The sequence below is a fragment of the Periplaneta americana genome, chromosome 14 (genome assembly GCF_040183065.1).
Source record: "Periplaneta americana isolate PAMFEO1 chromosome 14, P.americana_PAMFEO1_priV1, whole genome shotgun sequence".
NCBI classification, from domain to species: domain Eukaryota; kingdom Metazoa; phylum Arthropoda; class Insecta; order Blattodea; family Blattidae; genus Periplaneta; species Periplaneta americana.
Genome location: NC_091130.1, coordinates 89,348,161 through 89,372,122, shown reverse-complemented (window position 1 = coordinate 89,372,122; position 23,962 = coordinate 89,348,161). Strand labels below are relative to the sequence as shown.

The window sequence follows — 23,962 nt, the reverse complement described above, 5'->3', positions numbered from 1 at the left end:
CCATTAACTCACCGCTCCTTTACTCTCCCGCCCACCTGCCAGCCATCTAGTCGCATGAATTTATATTAATTTATGCACTTAAAATACAACATAAAATCGCTTTATTGTAATATATATATATATCTCCCTCAACATCATTACAAGGGGACAAATATTACTTTCACGATGATTTATCTTAAATACCATCATGTCTACACAGTAGTTTATTCTTCATGATTGACACTTGCATCCCGCACGTCATACTTTTTTCTCCTTGGTCAATATATATACGAGTTCCGAATTTTTTCAACCAAGAACACATATTCTCCAGAGAGACTGCTGAGGACTGCTGAGGATTCAACAAAGAAGATGAACAACATGAAGAATAACAACATATACAACAAGGACATAGAAGAACAGAATACCACCACATGAAGAGATGAAGAGAGAGAGAGAGAGAGAGAGAGAGCGAGAGAGAGAAGGCAAAAATATCGACGAACGATTCTGTGTCGCAGATAGAGCAACACAGTCGCACATCCCACCCTTTTGCACGTCGGCACAAAACTGTCGGCACGCCAAGATGTCCAGCGTGACCTGTTAATTTCGCCACCCCTTCTTTCTCTGATTGGCCTGTCGTGACTTAGGTACCATTAACTCACCGCTCCTTTACTCTCCCGCCCACCTGCCAGCCATCTAGTCGCATGAATTTATATTAATTTATGCACTTAAAATACAACATAAAATCGCTTTATTGTAATATATATATATCTCCCTCAACATCATTACAAGGGGACAAATATTACTTTCACGATGATTTATCTTAAATACCATCATGTCTACACAGTAGTTTATTCTTCATGATTGACACTTGCATCCCGCACGTCGTACTTTTTTCTCCTTGGTCAATATATATACGAGTTCCGAATTTTTTCAACCAAGAACACGTATTCTCCAGAGAGACTGCTGAGGACTGCTGAGGATTCAACAAAGAAGATGAACAACATGAAGAATAACAACATATACAACAAGGACATAGAAGAACAGAATACCACCACATGAAGAGATGAAGAGAGAGAGAGAGAGAGAGAGAGAGCGAGAGAGAAGGCAGGAGGGAAAGGAATAGGGAAATTACTCTCAAGCAGGTTCCCCCCCACCCATATTACCCATAGTTCCCACCATCCCCTAGTGTCTTTGGGTGGGGATGGCAGGTGCAGTCCGTGTTCTAAAATTTTCCCCAGATCTTAACTCATCTGATCATCTGTGGGACATTTTAGGAAGGAATATCCGCAACCGTGCTTCAGATACTCTTCAAGAGTTACGGGGCCATGTATGCAACACCTGAGTCACATAACATAAGCTGTGGTCATTCTCTACCAATGCAACTGCACTAGTGGCGTTCTTGGGGCTTAACGGCATCTTAACTCTCGTAAATATTGTTTAAAACTGAGTTCAATATCACAGAATTCCATTATAAGCATAAAAGGAAAATAATAGTGTTGTAAATTTTTATTGGCTGCTTGTGTTTAGGGTTGTAAATTATAATGGCACAGCAATAAATAGAGTAAGGGACTGGAAGTGGTAAAGAGGGTGTCATAAACCACCCAATGAGTATACTTTTCTTCTCAAAAAGTGAATTAATACTTGGCTAAGACAAACAGGTCCATATAATTTGTATTATAGTTTGATAATTCTAATTTATTCAAGTGTTGCATTTTTTTTTGCTCGGCAGTGCATATACGTAAATATACTTGGACTTCTCCAGATGGATTGACACACAACCAAATAGATCACATCTTGATAGATAAAAGAAGACATACTACTACAGTAGGCATTTGGACCTTCAGAGAGGCAGACTGTAATTCTGACCATTATTTGGTAATTGGAGAACTAAGAGAAAGACTATCAATAGCCAAGCAGTAGAGCAACAAGTTAATATTAGAAGATTCAATATTCCGAATTTAAAGGACGAGAAAACTAAGCAACATTATCAGGTCGAAAAATAGGTTTGCCGTATAAGCAAGTTTCGACGAAGTTGAGGAAGAGGTAGATGTTAATAGCGTGTAGGAAAATAACCGAGATAATATCAAAATTGCAGCTGAGCAGAGCATAGGTTATTATGAAACTAAAAAAAGAAACCGTGGTTTGATGAAGATTGTTGCATGGTAGTAGAAAGAAGAAAACAGGTAAAATTGAAATTCTTACAGGATCCAGTTGAGGCAAATAGAGATAATTATTTCAATAAAAGATGGGAATCAAATCGTACACTTAGGAATAAAAAGAGAGATTACGTGAAGGAAAAACTGAATGAGGTAGAAACAAATAGTAAAAATAAAAACATTAGAGATTTATATAAGGGGATAAAGGAATTTAAGAATGGATATCAGGCAAGGGCAAACGTGATCAAGGATGAGAATGGTCATTTGCTTGCAGACTCATTCAATACTGAACAGATGGAAAAACTATTTTGGGCAACTACTAAATATACATAGGCCAAAGTAGAAATGATCAGGACGAAATTGAAATACAAACTGCTGAGCCATTTATACCCGAACCCACACTTTCAGAAGTCGAAATTACGATAGAAAATCTGAAAAATTATAAGTCTCCAGGTATCCATCAAATTTTAGCAGAATTAATACTAGAAGGTGGAAGTGCATTATCTAACGAAATTTATAAGCTTTTACTTGATATTTGGGAAAAGGAAATTGTACCAGAACAATGGAAGGAGTCCATAATCATACCTATCTTTAAGAAGAGGGACTAGACTAACTGTAGTAACTTCGAGGAATATCACTTTTGTTGACGTCGTAAAAATTTTGTCCAATATTCTTTTGAGAAGATTAACTCCATATGTAGATGAAATTATTGGGGATCATCAGTGTGGTCTTAGGCATAATAGATCAACTATTGATCAGATATTTTGTATTCGACAGATAATGGTGGAGAAAAAATGGGAGTATAAGAGTACAGTGGATCAGTTTTTCATAGATTTCAAAAAGGCTTATGACTCGATTAAGAGAGAAGTTTTATATGATATTCTTATTGAATTTGGTATTCCCAAGAAACTAGTTCGATTAATTAAAATGTGTCTCAGTGAAACATACAGCAGAGTCTGTATAGATCAGTTTCTGTCAGATGTGTTTCCAATTCACTGTGGGCTAAAGCAAGGAGATGCACAATCAACTTTACTTTTTAACTTTGCTCTAGAGCAGCAGTTCCCAACCTTTTTCGACTTGCGAACCCCTTCCATAAAGATCTGAGTTGGGTGAACCACTGACTTTTAAATATACATACAGTAGACATGCATAAAATTTAATTCCAAGCAAAAGGTTTAATAACATTAAATTAACTTAACGGTTAAAACCTATAGTTACTCTAGTTATGGTTTAAAAGTTACACAACGTGTAGGCCTAGTTGCAATAATAAATACAAGTTTTCCTTACAATTACTCACCTCTTTCTTGGAATTCAGTGAGAAGGTTGCGCCTGCTTTCCATGGCACAGAGCTTTGAAGTCAGGAACCACAGAAGTTAAATAAAGTCTCAGATGACTTTCAGCACAAAGTCTGTTTCTGTATTTATTTTTTAAATGGAGATATATGAAGAAAACGATTTTTCGCACAAATATATGGATGAAAAGGATAATAAATCCGTTATGGCTTTATTCGCTAATACTGGGAACTCCTTTAAACTCAACCAAAAACCAATTAATGACAAAGATTTATAACTTTTCTGTAACTGAAAATCAGTGGAAATTTCAAGAAGCTGCTCTTTTTCATCTACGCTTAATGTGGATTCTAAAATTTTTTACTCTTTGAAGGGATTGCAAATCCAATTGTTATTATTGGACATAGCAGGGAAATATTCTCTGAATGTTCTTTAACCATGTTCTTGACATTTTCGTCCAAAGAAAGATTATTTTCCACCAGGAAGTCGTGAAGGGTATCAAAGCACTGTTTGATTGCTATTGAAACACGTTTCCCAAAAATTAAGTTTTTTAATGAATGATTCGATATGGTCTTGCACAATATAAACGTTTATATTTGACCCCTGGAGAGATAAGTTTAAACTGTTAATTTTTGAGAAAATGTCTGCCAAATAAGCTAAAGTCTGAAGTAAGATTTCATCTTCCATGCACTTTGCTTGGTGAAAGGCATGGCTGGTGGGAAAAACGTAAACTTCGTCTTTAAGCTCATACAGTCTGGAAATAATTGTATCTCGAGATAGCCAGCTAACTTCAGTGTGAGACAAACACTTATAAATGCTTCCCATTTCCTCACAAAGCACTGCAAAGATGCGGGAATTTGTAGGGCAAGCCTTAATAAAATTAATTATTTTCACTGCATGTCCAGCACACATTTCAATCCATCGGGCGTGCGTTTAGAAACAGAGCCTGTCTGTGAATGCAACAATGTGTCCAAGAAGCATTTGGCGCTACCGATTTCACTTTGGCAACAAACCCAGCATAACACCACAGTCTAGTATATACAGTCACGAAGTTCAGTGCTTAAGAAATATGCATCCATAGATAGTTGCTAACCACCAGAATCACTACTATCGCCTCATCACAGTCCCTTTCTTTCCCTAGCAGACGATAAAATGTATTGTACTTCCGATATCATGTTCTTTTAGAAAAATTAACAGCTTCCTTCCACTATTAAAAATATGAAATACATAAGGTTTATATATTTTCTTCATAAAATATATATTATATTCTATAAACTCACCTTCCTGGATCTTTTTGGAAGAAGGATAACTCTAATCTCTTTTTCTTACAATTTATAGTGCTACAAATGTCTCCTTGTCCCACATTATTATTCAAATTATTGTATTTTAGTCAATTACAGTTATTACAACCGATAACGAAGATTTCACAGTTTACACAACTTTTCACAACAATACGAGATATGCCGCAGTCAATGCCTTTTCGATCTAGACCAGGCCGTAATGTATGTTCAGGTTTTCTATTTCAGTGTATGGAGCTCAGTGAAATATTATATTATAACTTTATTGCGTATCATTGCTAAGCTTTATTTAGTGTAATGTATCCATACATTCCGTTTACTTCTTGTTGCATAATATGGTGCAGAAATAATTACAAAACTGTGTTATTTTAATGTGAAGAGAATTTTACATGTTAACATAATCTGTTTCCATCAACATTTTAAATTTAGAATTGAAGCTATTTTGTGGTTTAATAAAAAAGAATTTATATTGTGATTTTAGTTCAGCACATATAGCCTACATTCCTTAATTGTAGACAGAAAATTTACCATACCACTCCTATGAAATTAGTGTACATACGATTGTATTACTTTGTCTCTTAGTAGTAGATAAATACAATAATTCAGTACTCAATTGTAGTATAAAAATACAGACAAATTGAATGTGCAGAGTATCATACATGACATTATGTTTAATTATAATGTATAATTGTGAATATAGGAATAAGTTAAATATAGTAAACATAACCTATAATTTCCATATGACATAACATACATATGTAATGGGAGGGCATTGGAGACCACTAAAATTAGACAAAGAAGCAACTAGTACAGTAAACATAACCTGTAATTTCAACATATCTAAATATCCGTGCGATGCAATTGAAAATTATTGAATCATGCATAAATGAATGTACAAGAATTTCGCAATATTTAATCGAAATAAAGGCAGGTATTATACATACGAACGTAATTTTCACACCAAAAATAATATTACTCACAAGTGATCTATACAGTCATTTGATAGTGTTCCTTACAATAATTTTTTATTACAGCTTTGTTTTTACTTGTACTTTGTGGTAGAACATCCTTACATGCTTTCTTCCTCTTCCCAAAGATTGTGGACGAGAATAAGACCCTAACATTCAAAGAGAGAATTTCATATAGACTTTTCTGACATTCTTTTTTCTTCCTAGCTCTGTATTTTATTTTTCTTTCTGTCTCTCTAAGTTTTTTCAGCTTCAACTTCTTGCTGTTTACCAAAGTAATTTTCTCTTTGCTGCACACTTCTTTCTTCTGCTGAGCATCTTTATTCACACAGTGTTGCCTTCTACATCTCTTTATATCTTTTCATCCTCATCTTTGGTTTTTTTCATTCCGTTCCTGTTTATCTTAAAAGAATAAAAGTACTGAAATTTTTTGTATTAATTGTGGCAATAATGATACGGGTATAGCTATGGCATATGGTATGTAAGTTGTAACAGGTAGGACACTTAAAAATTGTGGAATTTATTGGATTTTGGCAATGTCTAGTAAAATAATATTTTTATGTTAGAATTCAGTAATAAATTCTTACAGAAATTGTAACAGTCAGGCCTTTAATATTATTTTCATTATCATGAAAATAAAAAACTAACTTCCTTAGCTTTTCTGTAATGGACGGGATATGAAAGGTTTCTGTAATAAGCAGGGTGACCAGACGTCCTGGTTTTACCAGGACAGTCCTGATTTTCATGAATAGTCCCAGTGTCCCAAGAAAGTTTTTTGGGACGTCTAAATGTCCTGGTTTTTAAGAGTGTCCACTTTAGGTACAAAAAATTCTTATGAAATAATAAATTTTTATATAAAGTGAAGAGTGTACAATGTGCAAGTTTATTTAAATGTATATATTCATACACAGATAGTGGCATGTTATAATGCTCTACTCAGGATTAAAGGAATTATTTGTGGAATAGAAAAATATTCCTGTGAATAATTTTATCTTAACAAGATAATGTTATTGTCTAGTCAACTGTCCAAAGACATATCAGAATCCCACAAGTGATACTACGAAGGCACCACTTACGAGGCAACTAGGCCAGGAGATAATGGGGTAGGGTGGCCAGTTCCTTTTTCCCTCCATTGCATACATCACAGACTAGCTACATATTATACTAGTCAGACTTCAGATGCATACAAATAATTGTTCTTCCTCTGACACATATCTTCAAGTGAGATGTTCTATCTGATAATAAATATGCATATCAGCCAGAACCTCAATCAGAGGTAATGTATAATGTTATTATTTTACTAAATTTTCTTATCAGAAGTAATTGCTAAATTACTATAATTTGGTTTAAGAGACCATTACTTGCTTTCAGTCATCTGATGATTCATTCACTTTGTATACATACTAGTGAGGTTTATTTGTTTACTTTAAACCACAAGTAAACATGCCTAAAAGAAATGCACTGAAGTCAGATTTCCCTTTTATAAGGGAAACAAGCTTTAACGATACTATTTGTCATTCTGTGATATCCATAGCACATGGTGGTTGTTCTGACATTAAGGACCATATTAGTAAAAAGAAACATAAAGATGCACTCTCAGCTTCAACTTCCAGCAGTAAAGTGACGACGTTCTTCAAGAATGCTTCAGAACTTCAGTTAGCTGCTGAGGAAGGCACTTTCGCCTATCACTCTCTGTTTCATAACCACAGTTTCTGTTCCATGGATTGTACATCTGTTATTCGCAAACTATTTGAGGGCCTAGATTCCCTTGTGCCAGAACGAAATGTGAAGCAATTGTTTAAATGTGTTGTCTTCACATGCCTTGGAAAGATTTGCAGCTAATTTAAATTCTGTAAAGTATATAGGGTGATTCACGAGGATTTACTGCCATTTACAGAGTTAATTTCCGAAGACATTCTGAGCAAATATGTCATATAAACATGTGTCCTAATCTCAATATTTTCAGAATTACACTAATTTGAAATTGTTAGTAAAATATTTTTTTCCTTTAGCTTTAAGGGTAAAAGAATATTAAAAATAGAGAATGAACTGTTCAGAAGTTTCATTTCTTTAATTGGTTAGTTTCTAAAACTAAAAATGTGTTGTTAATTGCTTTGTACAGATTTTGTTTTTCAATTTTTAACTAAAAATTACATTATTTTTCTGCACTTATAACAAAAATTGTTAGAAGTCATACCACTTTAGGAACTTGATTCTTTACAGTTTACTTATGCATCCTAATGTACAGTCTTGAAGAATTTACCAGAGTGACGTGATTAGTAACAATTGTTGTGATAAATGCGTAAGAAAAATGTAATTTTGTAGTTAAAATCGAAAAAAAATTCTGTACGAAGCAACTATGGAATTCACAACACATTTCTAGCTTCGGAATACTAGCTAATTAAAGAAATGATAGTCCTGAATAGTTCATTCTTTATCTGTAATATTATTTTACCTTTAAAAGTAAAGAATAATGGTATTTTACAAACAATTTCAAATTAGTGTAACTCTGAAAATATTGAGATTAGGACACATATTTATATAACACTAGTGGCTTGTGCAGCAAATGCTGCAAACTAAGTTCATTAAACATTCAATTAAAATTTGTTCAGAAATATTTTCAATGAATACCAGACACTTTGAAAGTTATTTGCTTCCATAATAATGAAACATACTCCCTCTGAATGGTTTTTTTTATGCCAAATACTTTTTCTTGAACCTATCCACCTTCAGTTTTTGAGTTTCAACGCGAAAACGCAAGTAACAATGTCAGGACGATCAGGGAGTTTTTCATGTGGAAGTAAAGCAATAGCTATTTCAGGTCATTGTGGATTGTAGGTGAAAGTTAAAAAAGTCAGGTTTGCTATGCTTTCGAACAATAGACATAGCATTTTGGTATAGCTGCTACATGTAGAGTTTGAAATGTAGAGGGTAAAATCATTTTATCCTGCTAAGATATCTTGCTGAAATGATCGGGAGATTGCATAATTTTGTAGGCTTCTTAGTTTGTCAGTAAGTAATACCTTTTGGTCTTTCCTTAGGAACTATAATTTTTGCGCTTTCTTGAGCCATTACTGAAGAGAATGACGCATATAAATATCTACACCACACCGCGATTAAGTATATGAAAAAGACCCAACCCCACTTAATTAATAACTATAAAAATATTTTATTTTTAATAACAATATTATCTTACGTAAGTTTTGTAATTATATATATATATATTCTATATAGCGGCCACTCAGTAAATTATAGAAATGAAGATCTAATTTAAGATATTCTCTACATCTACTTACATAACCCCAAAACGTTCACTTTCATATTATCAATATAGCATTAAATGTATAATTAATGAAAAATAGTCACATCATGGCATAAACTATAATAATATTTCATTTCTAATGGTAATAATGTCATTAAACCACCTCAAGTTTTGTAGATTTTAATATTCAATACACAGCTGTACTCAGAAAATTACATACCGCAGAATCAGACCTGTAAATTATTTTTAGAGTTTTTAATAACCAATTGAATTTGAGCTCTAAACAAGTCAGCAAACCTGCAGGTCATGGCCTTCGTGTATTGTTTATTGTAGTGTGTGTTTTGTTTTATACTGAAATGCAATTGGTTCTCAAAACTGACGAAAGATGGATTTTTGAAAATAGGAAAATTATGTAGGAAAACTAACGCTTCACTGAAAGTTACTGTTTTTCCGAAAATCTTTGGATGCCAAGCTTCAAAATAATGGTTCATTCATTAAAATCCGTTCAACCATGTTCCTGTAATTTCCATTACCAGTTGAAATTATATAGGCCTATATAGATTTTTTGTTCAGAATGTCTTCAGAAATAAGCTCCATAAGTGGTGGTAAATCCTCTTGAATCACTCTGTATATCAGTGCTATTATCGATATTAAAGTTATCCTTTACAAGATCTACAAGTAGGCTACTTTGATATCTACACAGAACTGAGTCTCTGAAGGAATTCTGTGAATTTGCAGAGGTTGAGTACAGATTTTTATTGATGCACACCAAAATTAGATGGCTGTCTTTATTTCCTGCACTTCAGAGAGTCATTGCTATGTTTGATGGTTTTAAATCATACTTTATTTCAGTTGAGAAGTGCCCACGCTTTCTCAAAGATTTCTTTTTGGACAGAACTTTTTTATTATGGCTGAAATTCCTGGCTGACCAACTAGATTTGTATGATGTGTATAGGATTATGTGTAGGATTATAAGACAAATGCAGTCAGAAGAGCTTTCTTTGGTTGAAGTTTCTGGTTCGATTGAAAACCTTTGTGAAATCTTATCAGCAGGAAGGCAAATAGATTTGTCACTCAAGTGTCAAAAACATTCTTCAAGAAGTAGAAGAAGAAAGACTCATCTCCAAGCAGAAGTTGTAATCCTCCATAGCAAATGTGTTATCAATCATGTGAAAACTGTCCTGGTACTTCACATTTAACCCTTTCCGCTTGAATGATTGATTTGGAATCACTAACATTTCTGTAATATGATTTGTCTGATGATTCTATTTGGTATCCTCAGAAGTAGTTTCGTTCTTTACCGATAGAGTGCAGCACCCACCAGTTCCTTGGCCAGCTGTTATTAGGAAGAAGATTTTTTTTGTTTCTCCATGATGTGTGTATGACCTTGTGCACCCATAAATTCAGATCCGAAAGGGTTAATAGAATATATGGCTAAAACGTTTATGTTTGACGTAAATGGAATTGATGAAATAGTCATTTGGAGTAACTTTGTACCACCTTTTATCATATTTTTATACTTACCTAAAATAGTGTCTAATTAATTTAAATTGATGTTTAAAACTAAATTATTTCAGAAAATTTTATGGGTTGAGACATAAACATCAAGAATCATATTGTAAATAGGTGAAATTTGACATTTAACAGTAGTACCCTAGATCACAACAAATTGCTCAGCCTTATAGGCTTTGACTTTAACAACTTTTATCAATTTCACTATTCTGCCATCTAGCTACTGCATAAGAAATCACGTTATAACTCTCATTTGAATTGCATGGAGCAACTACTGTACTTCCATCTAGCAGTCGTCCTCAATCAACGGTAGTGATCCTTGTGGTTGTTCTCTTCCACATGTTACTGTTTTTAACATGGGGAATGGCCAGTCTGTTACATATGTGATCTGGGGTGGTACAAAGTTACATGGCTAATTGGGGAAACTTTGTAACCACCTATGTTTTCCTATTACATTCAATTCTCTATATTTCCCTTCAAATTCAAGGTACTTTTGACTATTTTATTTCATATGTCGTTACAAAACAAAATTTATTGAAAACATAGAACATTTACTGTAACAAGAAAACATAGGCTACTAGCAATACAACAGGAAATATAAAGACAATTTTTGTGTGTTTATTATTTACATACTGTTTGGTGAACGTTATTTTTAATTCACTAATTCACAATTTTTTTCAGGTATTAACATAATCAGTTCATATGTGTCCCTTTTATTTACCAACTTATTAACTTTCTTGATTACTTCAATCTGGTCAGGCCACATCCAGTGTCTTTCCTACTTGACCTTAGAACTGACTTTGTATCTGGAGATGGTCCCATGCAGTTCAATGCTATTGACTGTGGGCCTACCATGGAACAGTGATCCTTTATATGAGACTATTACAAAGTTGTTATAGCACAGAGTACCAACATCCTCAGTGGAAACATACTAACCGGCAAAAAATACAATCACTTGAAAAAAATACTAAAAATCAAGTTTAAATGTAAATTATGAAGTAATTCCAGAAATAACATAATTGTAATCATACTCAATTTAAAAATTACACTTTTATGAACTTGTGACATATAAATTCATACCTTTCAATTTTGAGTCAGTGACCGTCATAACTTAATAAATCTACACTTTTGTCGAAATTTTTCACTTAACTTTCAACTGAATATTTATCCACTAAACTTCACTGAAAATGGTGTTGATGCAAACAACTTAAATTCACACTAACAATAACTGAAACAAACACTCAATATCTGGCGTGTCTCCCTCTGGCCCTAATTACAGCTGCCGTTCTCTTAGGTATGGTTTCGATTAAGGTTATGATGTCTCTCTGATCGATATTGTCCCATTCCTCTTGGAGTGCTGTCTGCAGATCACCTAAGGTATCCAGAACAGGATTACGACCTTGGATATGTCTACACAACCTATCACAGAGATGTTCTATAGGGTTTAGGTTGGGATTCCGTGCTGGTCAGTTGAGACAGACAATCTCCAGTGCATCAAGATACTGTGATACGAGCATTGTCATGCATGAATATGAGATCATCTCTAATAAATTAAGCAAAGGTCACGATGTGATTGACGAGAATCTCGTTGATGTAGCAGTGAGCATTAAGGCTACCATTCTCGATGATCACCAGTTCCATTCAAGCCTCCATGGAGATGCCGCTCACACCATCACAGAGCCTCCACCAAATGGTGTCCTTGCAGACAATGTGCACTCTGCATACTGCTCTCCAGATCGTCTCCAAACTCTTTCCCTAACATCTGGAGGTTTTAGGGAGAACTTGGACTCATCAGAGAACAGCGCACTGCTGCACGGTTGATTGGGCATGCTGACGAGCGAACTGAAGATGGTTGGCTCGGTGCTGTCTGGTCGGTCTCTTAGCAGATCGTCGTGATTGAAGATTTTGTTCTCTAAGGTGTCGTCAAACAGTCCTCTCGCTCACATTAACACTCCGCCGCACATGTTGTAGTCTATTCCGAGCTTCAATTGCTGTGGTATGGCGATTTCTTAGAACCTGGCTGACGAGAAATCGGTCATCTCAGACTGAAGTCTTCCTTTTTCTACCAAATTCAGATCTTCTGGAGTAACTCTGTGTTTCCCAGAACCATTTCACAGTCTCTTGCACCGAGGTGTAGCAGCGGCATAACAGAGGCTGCATCTGTCATCAATGAGAGCGACAGCTCTGACAATATCTTGGGTTAACAGAGGCATTGTCTGAACTAAACTTACTGACGAAATGGCAAATAAACCATTTTCGGCGGCCGTTATTCATTTTCAAAAGGAAGGGAAGCAATAAAGCGATAAAACCTCTTCAGTTATTTATGATGGCCTACCCCACATGTTCAGCACAGAAACACACTCCTTCGTTGTCGTCGTCAGGCGATAAACCAAAGATTAATTGGTGAGAAAGACGTGAATTTACGTGTCACAAGTTCATAAAAGTGTAATCTTTAAATTGAGTATGATTACAGTTATGTTATTTCTGCAATTACTTCATAATTTACATTTAAACTTGACTTTTAGTATCTTTTTGAAGTGATCGTTTTTTTTTTTTTTTCCTTCCCGGTCAGTGTATTTGGTCTCCCAAAATTATTTCTGTATTTATTTTTCAATTTATTCACTAGTGTTTGTCTTGGGATAGAATACAAGTGTGAGTGTTTGTCTTGGGATGGAATACAAGCTCTTTGACCAAGTTTTCCAGTGCTTATATCATCTAGTGCCTGCTGTAGCATTTCACTGGAATACTTTACAGTTATTGCATACTGTCTTCTCTGTGGAGAATCTTTTTGACTTCTTACCATGTCAAACTTTCAACACATTATAGAAATCTAAGATGTGTAAAAATTAGAACAGTATTTAAATAAACCAGGTCAAAGAAATTTCATTAAAGAACTATGTGGGCCTTAGTAAATAAATTAATTCTTCATTATAAACCTAAAGTGTGTCTGTAGTAGATATAGTAATTACACATTTTGTATTAATTTTATGTAATAATTGTCTCATGTCACTTAGTAAACAAATTAATTATTTTATAATCCAATGTAAATGCTTACAAAAAAATTAATATCACCATGCAAACTTTGTAGCGGTAAAAAGTAACCATGAAATCAGTCTGAAACAGCACTGAATTTGTAATTTTCAAGACATAAGATTATGTATCTCACGAGGTTATTGTATTTTAAAGACGAGAGGATAAGTTTACATTTACAATAATGGTTATGTACAGTAAAATAAAGTTATATACTTACAATCGTTGAAAATCGTTCATAAACAGCTACTATAAACAGAATTCAATATTTAACCACGTGGAGCCTTAAATATTCTTCAGATACCGGACATAATAGATAGAAAGCAAAGCATAGAGATCATAGGTTATGGAGATGGCCTCAGTCCAAAGATATACTTAGGAAATGTGAAATTAAATCTTCTAGTAAAATTGGGAACTGGTACAAAGTTACTCCAAATGACACTAACCTTCAAAATATGGTTTTCTACAGATAGAACAATACTTCAGACAGTCCTCTTTTCTACACAAGATTTTTTTGGACATCTTTGAGGAAAAATTACAACAGTTCCTTCCTCATTCTTTCATAGCAACCCAACAGTCTCACTTCTTAACAGCATTGAAAGAAAATCTTTTGTACAATGAATAAGTTATATAGTAAAATCCCTTGTCTAGTCGACCTGGTTGGCGAGTTGGTATAGCGCTGGCTTTCTATGCCCAAGGTTGCGGGTTCGATCCCGGGCCAGGTCGATGGCATTTAAGTGTGCTTAAATGCGACAGGCTCATGTCAGTAGATTTACTGGCATGTAAAAGAACTCCTGCGGGACAAAATTCCGGCACATCCAGTGATGCTGATATAACCTCTGCAGTTGCGAGCGTCATTAAATAAAACATAACATTTTAACATTCCCTCATCTAGTCTACTGTCAAAAAATCTTAAATTTAGGATTTATAAAACAGTTATATTACTGGTTGTTCTGTATGGTTGTGAAACTTGGACTCTCACTTTGAGAGAGGAACAGAGATTAAGGGTGTTTGAGAATAAGGTTCTTGGGAAAATATTTGGGGCTAAGAGGGATGAAGTTACAGGAGAATGGAGAAATTACATAATGCAGAACAGCACGCATTGTACTCTTCACTTTCTTTGCACTGTATCCAGATGTTTGAGATGGGGAGGGCATGTAGCACGTATGGGCAAATCCAGAAATGCATATGGAGTGTTAGTTGGGAGACCAGAGGAAAAAGGCCTTTGGGGAGGCCGAGATGTAGATGGGAGGATAATATTAAAATGTATTTGAGGGAGTTGGGATATAATGATAGAGGCTGGATTAATCTTGCACGAGATAGGGACCAATGACCGGCTTATGTGAGGGCAGCAATGAACTTGTGGGTTCCTTAAAAGCCATTTGTAAGTAAGTAATGTTTGTGGAAATTACAACACCAAAAAGGATACATGTGACTGAAATGAAATTGATACCACAGATTAGGTACATGACAATACACAAATGATTAGAATTACAGAACTGTACCTGATCTGTGACTGTGAGATTTCAGTATGGTGCTGCAATCAGAGCCTCTAAGAGTCATGGCATGGAATCAAAGAGGGCCTGGATGATATGTTCCTGGGGAATCTCCCTCCACACAGACAAAGTGTCAAGAGGGATTGCTGAAGGACCATGATGAACAAGTTGTCGACCAACCTTATCTCAGACATGTTTGATGGGGGACATGTCTGGCGAACGTGCAGACCAGGGAAGCAGTGATATCCATCGTCCTGATGAAATATGGCATGTGAAGTTGCCTGAAGGAGGAGCAGTACCTTGGGCTTTAAAACTTCCTTAATGTAGCGGTTGCTGTTCAGATTGCCCTGAGACTGAAATGAAATGAGATCACATATTGTATCCATTGGCACCCCAAACCATCACACTAGGTATTAGTTCTCTATGCTGCTCAACAATGCAGGCTCTTAGATTGCATTCACCACAGTAGCATCTAACACGTATATGGCCATTATTGCAGGGCAAGTTGAAGTGGGACTCATCTGAAAACACTACATTTTGTCACTCAGCATGCCAGTGACAGCGTTCACATGTCCATTGCATTCTGAGGCTTTGGTGGTTTCTGGACAATGGAGCTTGATGCAACAGTATGCGAGCCACTAGTCCAGACCTCAAAAGATGGTTACAAACCTTTGACACAGACAGGTACACACCCTTTGTAGTACTCCGTCGACTCAACACTGTGGATGAAGCTGTACAGTCCATCACAGTCATGCGAACAAGATGGCGGTCATCCCGTCCTGTGGTCACATTACGTGATCCAGTACCTGCTTGTCTGTGCATACGATCCTCTTCTATCCACTGATTCCACACATGCATCACTGTCATAGTAGCATGCCCTGTACAAGCCGAAATGTCACGGTATGACATCTGCTTCCCGGAAACCAACCATTCTGCCCCGTTTTAACTCACGTGCTGATATTACGCCCTTCCACGTCGACGAGGCATACCTGCACTTGCTTTCACGTTTCCACTTCGTTTGAAAGCTCTGCACTGACTGAGCAATGCATAACACTGACCTTGCTGATGACACAAGGGAAGTCACTGTTGGGCATATGTGCAGGCTATGCCATCGCTCTGGAAATGTGATCAATTATTTGTAGTACACTGTTCTACACATCTCCCGAGTTTGGAGTCATTCGGGCCATTCTTTCTGGGTGTTGCACTTTTCACAAACAGTCGTGTATAAATTGAGCAATATACTATGTTTTTACTTCCGAACTTTATGCTTTTTACAGAGCTTTATTGTTTTTAATTAGATAGCCCTGAGCAGATTCCTCATCTGCTCCGACTCTTTAATGCTGCGGCCAGACAAGTTGTAAATGTCTGTTTTCTGCGACAAATGTAGCTGCCGTAATTGTCTCAAAATGGGTGGCCAGATGGCGCGGCAATTACTGCTCAGTTTCTGCATTAAATGTAGCCTTCATGTGGCCACAAGACATGCCACACTAGCGATGTTTGTAGCCTAGTTCTTTCGCGATTTGCAGCACTCAGCATTTCTCTTTTAAAAATCTCTTTCTTCATCTCCTCTCTCCTTAACCCTACTTCCATTTTGTGGCATATCTTAGAACTGTACATTATTACAGTCACACACAATTGTAATGCGCATGAGAAGAAAATTTATAGCAGTGCCATAAAGGATACTTACCTGTGTGTGGTTTTTCAACAGGTAATATTGTTCGTCAGTAACAATCGAAAGTGTGGTATGGGTGAAGGATTTGCTGAAAAGCTGTAACCATATCTATTATAAATACCTATTTGCTCGTGGTTCTGCAGAAGGGTCATAGGAGTTTACAACAGGTTAGACATGTTCTTCCCCTGTCAATACAGTAGTACATGAATTTCTAAAGCATCTCAACATTAAATGGGTTTTAAAAATAACCCTTATTCCCTAAAACACAACTCAAAGAGTAAATGTGTTTGTAACATATGAGAAAAAAGAATTGTTTTTTTTTTTTTTTTTTTTTTACCAAATGAAGTCGCTATGAAGGGTTTACTGGAGCACTATTGTATAGATTTTATTATTGAAGGATACCTTTGTTCGAAAATGAAAGAAAGAATAAAATGTGTACTCTGAAAGAACGATATTTTGAAAAGAGTACAAGTAAACACATCTATTATAAAATTCTCTTTTTCTTGGTTTTACAAAATGCTTACTGAAAGTTGCGGCAAATTAAACTTGACCCTTATATCCCAAAATACAACACAAACTGGAAATGTATTTATAACACAGTAATATTTATAAACAGTACTGATTTGTGAGTTCTGTCTTGCAAAAGAATTGTAAGTTTTTTTATTAAACAAAATTGCTGTGGAGGGTTTACTAGGACGCTTTTTTATATGGTAGATGCACCAGTGCCTGACCATTTAAAAAAGATTTTATACTTAAAAAGTTACAGAATAAATGGAAAATATTATTTAAAGTTTAGTTATATATCATTAGAGACCACATTTCTTTCTTTACTAAAGGAACTAAAAAGGAAATAATAATGATAAGCACTCTTTTAAAATTCATACATTAAACAAGACGTGATATTGTACCTGTGCCAGAACATGATTTTCTCCTGCTCCCAAAGTTGACCACTTCTGTTCCAGTAGCTGACCTATGTTAAAAGCAGTCACTGACAACAAAGATTTTGTTTATTTTCTTTGTATAGTCAGTGCAGGCATTCATTATAGCTTGACTGTTAAAAGAGAAATATTAGACCAAAATTTTCAGCCACAAGATGGTAAGAGTATTTATGAGATTACAAAGATAGAGTTATTACACTGATTTCCCAATTTCATGATTTCTTTATCCTCACATATATTATACTACAAGAATTTAGGTATAATGGTTGGGGACATAATTTACTATTTACTGAAATTACAAAGACATATTAGTTACAAATAGGTACAGGTCCTACTGATTTACTGAAATTATAAAGATAAAAGGTTACTAATACACTGATTTCCTGTATTTCAGGATTTCTTTAACCTCACATATACAAGAATATTTGTTATTTACTGAAATTACAAAGACAATTACTAATACCTAAACTGGGGATACTTGAACCACCTCAGAAAGTTTCATTAACTCCTACAAAAAACGTATACCTTGAGAAACTTTCATTGCTCTCCTATATGTTGAATCTTGTGACATACAAACCATAGGCAAGCAGCTTTATTGCATTGTCACTATTGTTATGTATTTATTTATTGTTTTATTAGTGGCTCAACTTACCCAGGAAATGGGTATACTTGAGCCACCCATTTAAAAATGCTATGTGGTGCAAGTTAAACTTCATATGAGGTTACTTGAGTTAATAAAACTTTAAATGATAACATTTTATAGATTTGGGTACAGTATATATGTGGTTTATTATCTTTAGCTATATTCTATAATTCACTGAGATAATATGCACACATAATTTTCTTTTCTTTAATTCCAAAATTTGAATTAAAAAATTACAAAAATCACAGAAACGAAAACATCTAAACACCTGATTTGGCTCAAATATCCCCGATGTCTCAAGTAACCCCGTATAGCTACTAATGCTCTGATTTCCTGTATTACAGGATTTCTTTAACCTCACATATACTACAAGAATATTTATTTACTGAAATTACAAAGACATAATTATTAATACACTGACTGTCATTTACTGAAATTACAAAGACATACACTGATTTAGTTACTAATACACTGATTTTCTGTATTTTAGGATTTCTTTAACCTCACATGTACCAGGAGAATTTGTAATACATGGGGGCATAATTTTTTCCAAAACATTTTGTTTATACCAGCGGTTCCCAAACTTTTTCAGCCACGGAGCCTTTTTTGAAGCAAAACTTTCTCGTGGAGCCCCAAGAAATGTTTACTTTTTCGTTTTATCTGTCTACGTTCTATGAAGCATATTTCACACTATACATAAACGGAAGTATATATATATATATATATATATATATATATATATATATATATATATATATATATAAAATAAAGGAAGCAATAGTAGAAAAAGTACTGGATATAATTTATTTAAATCTACAAAATGATATTAACAAGTAGTTAAGTAAGATATTTAAAAAATGTTACAATGTTACATGTACATCTGAAGTTAAATTGAATGTCCCTGTTTCTTGCGACAGAGTTTGTCAATGTCCGATGTCATAGAAATCAGTTTAAGAAGTATATCGTCTTCTGTGTTCAAACAAGTTCGATATTTTGTTTTTGTAGCCGCGTACCTCGAAAAGGTCGTTTCACTGAGGTACACAGTATCAAAAGGGAGTGAGAGAAATTTAGCTTTTGAACTTAATATCAAAAGATCCTCCCCAGCCCAAAATTCGGGAAATGGTTTGCTTTTAAATTATGCCTAACAGTGGCTGTTCGAAACCATGCCTATAAGGACCTCCTATCTGAAGCAGTGAGGACTGCTGGTTTTGATATCACTGGAAATGGATCTACAATCCACTCATATTTCTTTAGAATCTGTTCCTGAGTGTGAATGGGAAAGTATGAATTCATATTTTGACGCAAATTGTCAAGGTGTTCTTTCATTATTGCTATGAATGAGACATTCATTGTTATGTTATTTTCTTCTATAAAGTTTGAAGTCATGAAAAACGTAAGATCCTTATTGTCGATACTTCCTATGTAGAACGCTATCTTTTTCTTCAGTGCGACAATTTCGTCGTTAGCATCGAATATAGTCTTCCGTTTACCTTGTAGAGGAACTAGGCCTAAAATGACATACCTTAAGGAAATCTTAAAAAAAATATGTATTCTTACCAAATTTGTTTTGGTCAATTATATATAACTGATACTACAACATTAACACATATATTAAGATCAACAGAAAGTGAAAAATACTGACAATCTTTAACTGAAAGGTATGTTTGAAAATAGACAAACTATGTCATTTTACCCAAGTTACTAGGGTAAAATGACACACTTAAGTTAATTTTTACATAGTTAAAAAAAATTGTTCTCTTAGATATACTTGCACATTCATTGTGTGCCCATGAGAAACATTTCTTGCACTGTAGCCATGTTTCTTTTGGTTTATGTTGGCTGTAAAATTCATTGCAGTACAGACAAGGTGCATCGTTCTCAACATCACCATCGAAGTCACCCTCTTCATCTTGGTTCCCATTGCTTAGATCAAACTGAAGCTGTGTTTTTCCTCTGTTTGCTGAACACCTTTCTTCTACAGCTGTTCTTTCAGCTTCCTTTAATTTTAATTGGTCATTAAAAGAGATGCTCGATTTGGGACCCTTATTTCTTCTCGCCATAGATCTAGTGCCAGAGGGAATCGGGGAGATCTCTTGCTGTGTCACATGAGGTGAAGGCCTTGTTTGTGACGTTTCCGTTGTTGGAGCAGTTGTTGGTGATGGCTCTATCATATGTTCTTTTGCATTCCTTGTTGTTGAACTGCTCTTCTGTGTTGCACCCTTTGGTCCGTCTGTAGGAATTGCATTCGTTAGAGGTCTGTCTGTGGGCCCTGCAGGACTAAATAAGTGATCAGGAAATATGTCCGAATTGAGTGGACAAATTCTTGTTGAAGAAAATCCACCCAATGCATTGGTGATGGTTGCAGATTTTCCATAGGGTTCAGAAAATAAGTCCGCAATTTGAAACTGTGTTATCACCTATCCAGGATGGTTCCTCAGCCACTTTGTAACGGCCTGATCATATGTTTTCAAAGGTCCGAAGAAAAAGACATCAAGTGGCTGGAGTCTGTGGGTGCAGTGACGAGGGAAGGCTAACATGACGTGTAATCACTGTTGCCAAATTCTGTGCACTATAGAGCTGTAAATCCAAACTCATCTTACAATGTTTTCCACAAAAGTGCTTTTTGGTGAAGTAGGTGCAAGTAAACTTCAGACTCGCCAAGCCTAGCTCATTCATAAGAGGATAAATCAGAGTAACAAAATTCAGCGCATATAAATATTGAAAATATATTTATTTTAGAAACTTTAGGGTTTTATATATTTTAAAGAAATCCCCCATCTCACCTATTTTAAAATCAGCTTTACGAAAAATTTAGTCGAGCAATGAGAGAGATCCCACTATATATTACATAATTTCACAGAAGTAATCACTAATCAGCCATTGTACGTAAACAAATTTGACACCAATTTTGCAAATCGCTATCGCCCATAATATATGGCTTCTCATTTCCAGTCAGAAATGTTCACTTGGATAAAAGGACATAGTATGTCATTTTAGCCAAGTAGGTGGTATATCATTTTACCCAGAATGAAGAAGAATAAGAAGTAGTTTTAGTACGACCTAACCTCTTTATGAATATGGATATTGTATTGCTTTTTATAGAGGGAAATATTCATGTTTTCAGTCATGAACATTATTTCACTAATATCTGAAGCTTAATAGAACAAAAAATACATAACATACCTCAACAATATTATATCGTCTTGCACTTTTTTCCTTTAGTTGCACCTGCTTCACCAAAAAGCGCCTTTGCTTGCTAAAATTTGGATGTAACCACTGTTTCCAGGTTCTGTGCGCTATAGAGCTGTAAATTCAAACTCAGCTTAAAGTGTTTTCACAAAACACATAGAATGTCATTTTACCCAAGTATGTCATTTAAGGGCTAACTCCCCTATGTACATATATGTGCTGAATTCATTTTTGAAAAATGTCTGCCAAGTAACATAGTTTGTACAACCATTCCTGATCATTCAAATAATCTGCTAGCAAACAGTTCTGGTAATTCAAAAGTGAAGAAACTTCCGTTCGAAGTTCATGTAATCGGGACAACGCTTTACCGCGCGACAACCATCGCACTTCTGTGTGTAGTATTACTAACAATGACTTGTGTATACTACCCATATCTTCACACAGTATTTTAAGTAGTTAACACTGCGAAGGTCGTGCCTTAACAAAGTTGATCATTTTGACGGCGTTGTCTAGTACCTGCTTTAATAACGCTGGCATTTTTTCGTTGCGAGGGCATGTTGGTGTAGTACACAGTGACTACTTGTTCAGTTTTTAAAACTTTCTTGATCCCTGTAACAGCGCCAGCAACAGGACCTACCATGGCCTTTGCGCCATCTGTGCACACGTCAATGCAATTATCCCACGGCATCGAGTTTTCAGTGAAGAAGAAAAAATTTCAGTACCGCTTGTAGAGGATGGGAATGGCTGCAGAACAAAATATTTCATGAAAGAACCTGAAAATTCATACCACGCAAACATCATTAACATAGCTAATCCGGCAAAGACCGTGGATATATCAAGTTGTAACGAAAATTTCGTTTAACTGATAAGGAAAATCATATTTTTTACGTCTTTTCATAGATTCTGGATTCGATTATGCAGTGTTATTTGATAAGGACACACTGGAAATCAAGTTTGCAGTTTTCTCGTCCACCATGCATTTCACTACCTTCACTAATAGTGGTTTCATAAGAATTTCAGCAAGGGTAAGGTTTACCACCAAGATTCTGATCATGACTAACCAAGTACAACATTTTCAGTGCTTTCTCGTTGTTTGTTTTTACACGAGGTAAAATTTTGTCTGAACTGCATGGAGTTTGTCACTTTTTCTTTCGAAGTAGTCTGCAGTTTTATTTGTGAATTTTTTAATTGAGAAATGCCGTCTAAGCTTGGCAGGAAATATAAAACTATTGGGAAAAACTTTGTTACATATCACACACTGTAGACGTTCATCAGCAAACTCATTGAATCCCATGTCCAAATATAAATTACAATGAAATACATTAAATATGATATGTTACAGTTGTATGAACACTAATAAGTAGTGTTCATACAACTGTAACATATCACCTTTAATGTATTTCATAAAATCAATAAACACTGTATTATTGACCTAACATGTGATTTATCATTAAATATAAATCACAATATTTTCGTTTGTTACTTTCAATACCTCTACACTAGGCACCGTAGACTCTGAGACAAGATCATGTTCAACATATTCCGAACTCAATTCCCAGGAATTCGCACTATCTTCTTTGAAGTAAGGTTATAGCTGTTTTTGACTGAGCACTGGTTGATGACTAATGACTCTTAGGTCTTATGGAGCCCGTCTTAAGCCACAGTTCCGGTTCAACGAAAGTTTATCTAACACATCTGCTATCAAATTAACATGTAGATATACAGTACATACAGTACCTGGCCACATTATTATAATCACTCACATTTTTATTATATTTTACATATTACTTCCTCATTTGAACTCTGGTTTCCTTTCTTAAGCAGAATTCACATTACATATTTAATTTTTAAACAATATTATGTATAATTACAATTATAACAATGTTAATTAAAAAAAATATTGATAAATAACCAACCACACCTCATTTTTACAGAAATTTCAGTAATTCGTACGACCTCCTTTGGCTATAATTACAGCTTCAATTCTCTTTGGCATGCTTACAATACACTTCTGCATTATTTCCTGGATCCTCTCATTGTGATTCCAAACATGTATCAGCCTTTCAATAAGTCGAACTCTGGTAGTAATAAATTATTTTGTCATCTCTCTTTTTACGAGTTCCCAGACGTTCTCAATGGGATTCAAGTCCGGTGAGTTTCCTGGCCATGGCAAAAGTGGAATGTTTTTGGAAGCCAGAAACGTGTTGACTCTCCTAGCAGTGTGGAAAGGTGCACCATCTTGCATAAAAATATATTTCTCCCCATTTCGAAACCATTCATTCAGCTGAGGGATATGCCTGTTTTCCAATACCTGGATATATTGATCTTGTTTCATTATTCCCTGAACAAAGTAGAGTCGTTCTGAACCTTTGCCTGATATCACAGACCATGTCATGACTGATATTGGCTGTTTAACTGTGTTAACGAGGCATCCAGGAGCAAAATTTTCTCCCTTTCGTCGACGAACAAACATTGCTTTGTCCATCAAACACTGAAAGGTTGATTCATCGGAGAAGCAAACCTGAAAATT

At 35.1% G+C, this 23,962-nt stretch overlaps 1 protein-coding gene across 2 annotated transcripts in view; it reads left to right on the top strand.

Moving 5' to 3' along the window:
* slim (scruin like at the midline) overlaps window positions 1-23,962 on the top strand; it is a 46,793-nt gene that overhangs the window by 6,925 nt on the left and 15,906 nt on the right. The window contains exon 2 of one of the 2 annotated variants that reach the window (XR_011335906.1): window positions 16,699-16,829. The exons of the other annotated variant lie outside the window; for it this stretch is intronic. The gene's annotated coding sequence lies outside the window, so the exon portion shown is untranslated. The remainder of the gene's footprint in view (window positions 1-16,698; window positions 16,830-23,962) is intronic. 2 annotated transcript variants of the gene reach the window in all.